The following is a 7,838-nucleotide window of genomic DNA, read 5'->3' as shown; positions in this document are numbered from 1 at the left end:
TGGGGTCTAGATTGGTTTTCGGTGGCTATAGAGCTTGCAGCAGTGGAACTTCTCATCTAGGTTAACCCTGAAGGGTTTTGGAATATTTGTGAATTTATAGGGTAAAGAGGGGGTGCGGGAGGCCACCGAGGTGGGCACAACCCACCTGGGCATGCCTGGCCCCCCAGGCGCGCACTGGTGGGTTGTGCCCCCCTCGGGGCACCCCCAGGTGCTGCTCTGGCCCATCATGGGTGTTCTGGTCCATCAAAATTCTTCAAAAAGTTTCGCGGTGTTTGGACTCTGTTTGATATTGATTTTCTGTGATGTAAAAAATAAGAGAAAAACAACAACTGGCATTGGGCACTAGGTCAATAGGTTAGTCCCAAAAAATGATATAAAGTTGCTATAAAATGGTTGTAAAACATCCAAGAATTATAATATAACGGCATGTACTTCATAAATTATAGATACGTTGGAGACGTATTAGCATCCGAAGCTTAATTCCTACTTGTCCTCGAGTAGGCAAATGATAAAAGAAATAATTTATGAAGTGTGAATGCTAGCAAAGTGCACAAGTTTTATCAATGACAATTTCAGTCAATTTTCCTAGCATCATAACAACAATTCTTTCTTTATAAAACTTCTCATGTCATAGTAGCAACCAATTCACGTGCTAAGGTTCAAACAATGAATTCTCTTAAAACTCAACAACCTATGTTCTCAGTCACCAAGCAATTGCAATTCAACTTATTCAACTGAGTTTAAGTAAGAGCTCCACATACTCAACCATCATATAGTCTTCTATGATTTCTAACACTCACCGCATACACATGAGCAAAACGTTTCAACCGGACACATAGAAAGATAGGGGCTTATAATTTTGCCTCCCAGCATATTCACCTCAAGGGTGATGTCAACAATAATAACTCATGCTACCCATATTCAACTGGACATATTTGCCTAGATCTTTCCTCACCACATGATGCTTGCCAAAAGAGAAAAATAAAAAGGAATATAGAGAAAAACTTTGACTCTTTGCATAAAAGTAAATACATAAAAGTAAAAGATAGGCCCTTCGCAGAGGGAAGCAGAGGTTGCCATGCACTTATTTGTCTGTATGCTCAACCCCTTAGTGCAAAAGAACGTCACGTTATATTTCCCCTTATGACAGCAACCTTTATTATGCAGTCCGTCGCTTTTATTACTTTGCCATCACAAGTTCGTACAACGCTTAATTTTCTCTTACACTAAATGATCTAACATTTTTAGAAGCAAGTTTTATTGCCTTATTGCACCGATGACAACTTACTTGAAGGATCTTGCTCAATCCTTAGGTAGGTATGGTGGACTCTTGAAAATAAGATTTGGGTTTAAGGGTTTTTGGATGCACAAGTAGCATCTCTACTTGGTGAGGAATTTTTGGCTAGCAAAGATGGGGGGCAAGCACCACATGTTGAAGGATCTATGACAATATAACTTCTATGTGAATGTGAACAAACATAAACAATGACGTTGTCTTCCTTGTCCAACGTTAACAATTTTGGCATATAATACCTCGGCGCTCCCACCACCCCTCCGGCGATCTTCACCCCTCTCCATTGATTCCTTGATCCTTTCCGGCCATCTTGTCCGGCATCTTCTCTGGATCAAGGCAATACCCATCTCCTATGGGTTCCTCTGGTGGATCTACCCTTGGCTTGGATTTCTCCAAGGGTAGGGTTTTCTCTGATGAAGTTTTCAGATCTACTGGCCGTACAATTCATCCGATGGGAAGAGGGAGGGCTTTCATTGTGATCGTGTCTTTTAGTAGGCACGCCTTTCGCCTGTCAGAAGATTCTATGGGGGCAGCGCTGGAAGCTGCGCTTGGTGGATCGGCAATTGATCTTCGGGTTAGTCATGTTAAGGAAAAAGTTTTTTCATTTCAAGTCTCTTGCAAGCAGGTTGGCTTCATTATTATGGATCTACGCTCTTTTAATTGTGATTTGTTCAAGTGTTACTTCCATCTTTGGGGTAATGGAGGACCCAATTGGGTTCGAGAACTTAAGATCTGGCGAAAGGAATGTGACGCTGAATGGATTCTGATTAGTCCATATAAGCGTAGGTCCTCGTTAGGTCTAATGGCGATGCATAAGCCCCCGGTTCGATCATCTCTCAAATCTTCAAATTCTACAAGAAAGAAGCTATCTTTTGCCACGTTTGAAAAGTATTCCCTTGCAAGGGTTATAGATATCCAGCTACTCAGAATTGCATTGATACTATAGTTGATGGAGGGTATAATCTTTCTGCTCATGAGCATGTAGTCATTCGACAACCTCCTGCTCTTGACTTGCATTGGACGGTGGGTAGGCCACCCATCGTGTTTGGTACAGTTAATTTGTCGCCGGAGTTACACCGGATGGCCGTTGTGCCTCCATCTGGTCCGGTTTCTGTGGATCCGCAGCCCGTGATTTCTGGTAATCTCTCGGCGCAATTTGAGGAAGCGGGAACTGCTCTAATTCAAAATGGGTGTTTAGAATCGGGCCCATCTCAGTTGGTCAGCCCACAATATGAGGGCTCAATGTCTCACGGTTCTCTTGCTTTTGGTGGGCTTGAAGCTGGCCCGTCTGCTTCTGGGCCCCCGACCTTGGGCTGGTTTCTTCTGGGTGCCAGGGCCTGGAGGGCGATTCGATAGAAATTCCATCCACACAAGAGGCAGCCCGGCAGTTTGACGCCATGGTCGATGACATGGTGGACCGAGTTTTAACATGTACTGTATGCGCTCAGAAGGGCCACATGGCAGCCTCTTGTGGAATGCAAGCGGTCTGCTCGGCTTGCTCCCGTGTGGGTCACTCTAGACATGAGTGTAATGATTTTGCTCGGTCTCATGGATTGGTTTGGAGGCATAGCTCGCTGCAACAAAGTACGAGTATTTCAGAAACCTCAGCTGATCAGGGGAAGGGAGCCGGAGTTATTGGGATATCTAGTCCTGTCACATCGCCACCGCCCACATTGCTCCAATCTTCTCCCCCTCCTGCCAAAGAAACCCCCTACTCTCCTAAACAAACCCTCTGCTCGTCGCCGCTACAGCCAACCATGGGGAACTTTGAGCTCGACCTGCATCGCCTTGTGCCACCAGGGCATCACATCATTGATGGTGGGGATCGGCGTCTACCCCGCACCTTCTTCACGTCGGCGACTCGCCCCCCTCGACGCCATGAATATTACATGGTTGCTGAGGTTATGCCTGCTCCGGAGGGACCCCTCGGGCCTGTCAGAGAGGAAGTGGTGCAGTTTCTTCAGAACAGAGGTACTTTTGTCCGTTCTTCTCAACCATGGTTTCATGGGGTCGGTCTGTTTCAAGTTCGGGATCCGTCTGTCAGATACACTTTGATCCAGCATCCGCCGTTTGCTTTGGGTAATGATCGGTTTGTTAGATTCATGAAGCATGATGAGGGGGAAAACTTTAAAGGAAATCATGGTTTTCATAAGGGCTAGCTCAAGTTTGTTGGGATTCCCCTGGATTATCGCATGATAGAGTATATTTCGCAAGCAGTAGGTACTTTTGGAAAATTTCACTCTTGGGATAGTGAAGATCCGTACCTGGTCCGTACTGTTGTGGAGGCAAGCTTTCCAGATACGCCTCTGGTGATGTGGTTTTTGGGGATTATGCTGAATGGGGGGGTGCTCAAGTTTCTTGGACTGCTGCATGTTATGTTCTTGGGGCAGATTTTGCTGATCAGATGCCCAATGATGAGGATCCAATGCCTTTGGATGTGTGACGCCCGGATAATTAAGCTACAGTAACTCCACGCTAATGATGCCAAGTCATCATCATTATGAAAAAAAATCAATCAAGAAATATTTCAAACTCAATTCAAATTCAAGTTTTAAGATAAGTTTTCATTTCTTAAAACTGTCAAACAAAAATGTTCGTTGGGTTGCAAATATTCACTATTTAGTTTTCATGCATAAACATACATTATTTGAGTTAATAAATCGCCTCCAACCTATTTAAAACAGGACCAAAACAATCCCATTTAACCTATTTACTTTTAAGCAAAATTCAAGTGAGTTCAACTAAGCTCCAAACTTTTTATAGCAAGGCCAAATATTGCATTGCATTTATTGGCCAAGTTACATTATCTGCAAAAGTCATTTGATGGTTTATTTAAATACAAAAATTGTTTCTGTAAAAGCAAAGGTAGAAAAACAAGAAAATAGAAGAATGCCTAAAACTACTTTGCCACTGGGCCTAGCCCAACAGGCCGATCCAGCCAGCCCAACCCCCACCCCAGTTGATCGCCCTGTTCCCCCGACTAGTCGCTACAGGGGCGAGCCCCGCCGGACCAGCTCGTCGGCATGGGCGAGGGGATAAGGACTGCCCCGCCTCCTCGGTCCTCTCCCCCTGCTCCACTCCCCCACTTCCCCCAGATCCGCCTTCCCTTCTCGTTCCTCACCCCTCCTTCCTCCCTTCCGATCGGGACTCACCTTGCCGGGCGTGTCCGTCACCAGCCACCTCGCCCGGTCGCGCCCACCAAGGTCCCCAGCGCTTGAGGATGTGTCGAGCAGCCGCGTCGTCGTCGACTACGTCGGCTACATGGACGGGATCCACCCCGGAGCGCCTGCATCGCCGCCACGCCTCGTCTTCTTCTTCCTCGGCTCCGACGCACTCCGCGATGGTTCCGGAGCCAGCGAGCCTTCCCCGAGCTTCCTTTTGCACACCTACAAGCTCCCGGTGAGCCGCGCGTCCCCTCCTCCCGTTCTCCTCTACTCCCGTTGACGAACACCCCCCGTAGCCACCGTCCCCGAGCACACCCGAGCTCTCCCGTACGTGTACACGTACGCATACGTGTGTGCCGCGCTGCTGGTCCTTGCTGATGCTGCTTTGCACCTGCTGCCGTCTCCGGCTACTGTCGCGCTATGCCGCCCCTGCCCATGCTCGGCTCGCCCCGCACGCGCGCCCACTGGTCGTTGCCTGCCGCTCCCCTTGCGCCCACGCGCGCACCCGCTCCGCCTGCTATAGTAGCGCTCACCATAACTGCAGCCATGTCGCGCGCGCTTCGTCACTGCGTGCACCACGCCGGCCGTGCCCGCTTTTGCCTGAACGCGCCCGCCTCCGCACGGCCTCGCCGGGTCCGTGCGTCGCCCGCTGCGCTGCAGCCGCGCAGCACCACTGCTTGCCTGAAGCTGCAGCTGCTCATGCCCGTCCCTGGCCACACGCGCGGTTGACTGCGCCATGGCCGGGCCGGCTTCGCCGGTAGCTACTCTGTTGCCGCTGCCTGCTGCTATGCAACACTGCTACAGTAACATTCAGTTACTGTAGCAGTAGCTAGCTTTACTGACTACGCTGACTAGCTCTCTAAACAGCCCCTAAACAGCATTAATAAAAGTCCTAAGATGGGTAAAAATTATATGAACGGAAAGTAGACGTAACAAGCTTCATTTTGTTCCATTGAACCTGTTTCAGATAATGCATAGATTAAATCCTACAAAAATCACAAAATGCTATCTTGTGTTAAAAGGAATAGAGTTACTCCCTAGCATAATGTGTGTACGTCAGTGTGTAGTGTGTAGGCACCACAGCCGTGTGTGGCCGGCTATGCCACACCCTGGCCAGCCTTTTAGTTAGTTTATAATTAGTAGTACTAGCTAATTTATCCAATAGTAGATGACATGTGGACCCACTAATGGTTTAGAGAAAAGCAAATTTAAAATAATTGTCTAAGTCAACGACATGTGGCCCCGTACACTGTTCATATGTGGACTAGTTAATGTTTGACTGGGTCAACCTAACCTCTGGCCCCACTATCACACACTATGCTAGAATAGCACTAGGAGACAAAATTATTTTACTGTGTAATTTCTAAATATAAGTAAATTCAAAAAAATAATATAAATTAATCCATAACTCGGATGAAAATACTTTGTATATGAAAGTTGCTCAGAACGACGAGAAGAATCCGGATACGCAGCCCGTTCGTCCGCCACGCATCCCTAGCATAGTGAACACACAACTTTCCCCCTCCGGTTCATCTGTCCGAAAACGCGAAACGCCGGAAATACTTTTTCGGATGTTTCCCCCCTTCACCGGTACCACCTCGTACCGCGTTAGGGCGCACCTAGCCTCACGCTTTGTCATGTCATGCATCGTCATGCATTTGTTTGTGTTATAATTATTGTTTCTTCCCCCTCTTCTCTCGCTAGACACCGAGACCGACGCCGCTGCTACCCAGTACGACTACGGTGTTGACGACCCCTCTCTCTTGCCAGAGCAACCAGGCAAGCCTCCCCCTTGATCACCAGATATTGCCTATTCTTCTCTATACTGCTTGCATTAGAGTAGTGTAGCATGTTACTGCTTTTAGTTAATCCTATACTGCTGCATAGCCTGCCCTTGCTACTACTGTTGTTACCTTTACCTGCTATCCTACTACTTAGTATAGGATGCTAGTGTTCCATCAGTGGCCCTACACTCTTGTCCGTCTGCCATGCTATACTACTGGGCCGTGATCACTTCGGGAGGTGATCACGGGCATATACTATATACTTTACACTGTTACATTACCGGTGATACTGTTTGGAGATGGGGGCTGAAGGGGCAGGTGGCTCCATCCAGGTAGTGGTGGGCCTGAGTTCCCGACGGCCCCCGACTGTTACTTTGTGGTGGAGCGGCAGGGCAGGTTGAGACCACCTAGGAGAGAGGTGGGCCTGGCCCTGGTCGGCGTTCGCGAATACTTAAACACGCTTAACGAGATCTTGGTATTTGATCCGAGTCTGGCCACTGGCTTATACGCACTAACCATCTACGCAGGGACAGTTATGGGCACTCGACGTCGTGGTATCAGCCGAAGCCTTCGTGACGTCAGCGACTGAGTGGCGCGCACCGGATTAGACCGTAAGCCTGCTCTTGTATTAAGGGGGCTAGTTCTGCTTCCGGCCGCGTTCGCAACGTGCAGGTGTGCAAAGGGCGATGGGCCCAGACCCCTGCGCCATAGGAATTAGACCGGCGTGCTGACCTCTCTGTTGTGCCTAGGTAGGGCTGCGACGTGTTGATCTTCCGAGGCCGGGCATGACCCAGGAAAGTGTGTCCGGCCAAATGGGATCGAGCGTGTTGGGTTATGTGGTGCACCCCTGCAGGGAAGTTAATCTATTCGAATAGCCGTAATCTTCGGTAACAGGACGACTTGGAGTTGTACCTTGACCTTATGACAACTAGAACCGGATACTTAATAAAATACACCCTTCAAAGTGCCAGATACAACCGGTGGTCGCTCTCTCACAGGGCGACGAGGGGAGGATCATCGGTTAGGATTATGCTATGCGATGCTACTTGGAGGACTTCAGTCTACTCTCTTCTACATGCTGCAAGACGGAGGCTGCCAGAAGCGTAGTCTTCGACATGACTAGCTATCCTCCTCTTATTCCGGCATTCTGCAGTTTAGTCCTCATATGATACCCTTATTCCATTTGATACCAATGCATACATATGTAGTGTAGCTCCTTGCTTGCGAGTACTTTGGATGAGTACTCACGGTAGCTTTTCTCCCTCTTTTCCCCCTTTCTATACCCGATTGCTGCGAACAGACGTTGGAGTCCAGGAGCCAGACGCCACCGTTGATGATGACTCCTACTACTCGGGAGGTGCCTACTACTACGTGCAGCCCGCTGACGACGACCAGGAGTAGTTTAGGAGGACCCCTGGCAGGAGGCATGCGCCTCTTTCGATTTGTATCCCGGTTTGTGCTAGCCTTCTTAAGGAAAACTTGTTTAACTTATGTCTGTACTCAGATATTGTTGCTTCCGCTGACTCGTCTATGATCGAGCTCTTGTATTCGAGCCTTCAAGGCCCCTGGCTTGTAATATGATGCTTGTATGACTTA

At 48.5% G+C, this 7,838-nt stretch overlaps 1 long non-coding RNA gene across 1 annotated transcript; it reads left to right on the top strand.

Annotated features, from left to right (window-relative positions):
- The first annotated feature begins 4,303 nt into the window (after nt 1-4,303).
- Nucleotides 4,304-7,838, top strand: LOC147987122 (uncharacterized). Its single transcript, XR_015615272.1, has 3 exons — nt 4,304-4,693; nt 6,163-6,237; nt 7,543-7,838. It is a non-coding gene; the product is annotated as an uncharacterized LOC147987122 (long non-coding RNA).

Source organism: Triticum urartu, chromosome 2A (assembly GCF_056163025.1).
Source record: "Triticum urartu cultivar PI428250 chromosome 2A, HENAU_Tu73, whole genome shotgun sequence".
Classification (NCBI taxonomy): Eukaryota; Viridiplantae; Streptophyta; class Magnoliopsida; order Poales; family Poaceae; genus Triticum; species Triticum urartu.
The sequence above is the reverse complement of the archived record's forward strand: the minus strand, read 5'-3'. Positions and strand labels throughout refer to the sequence as shown.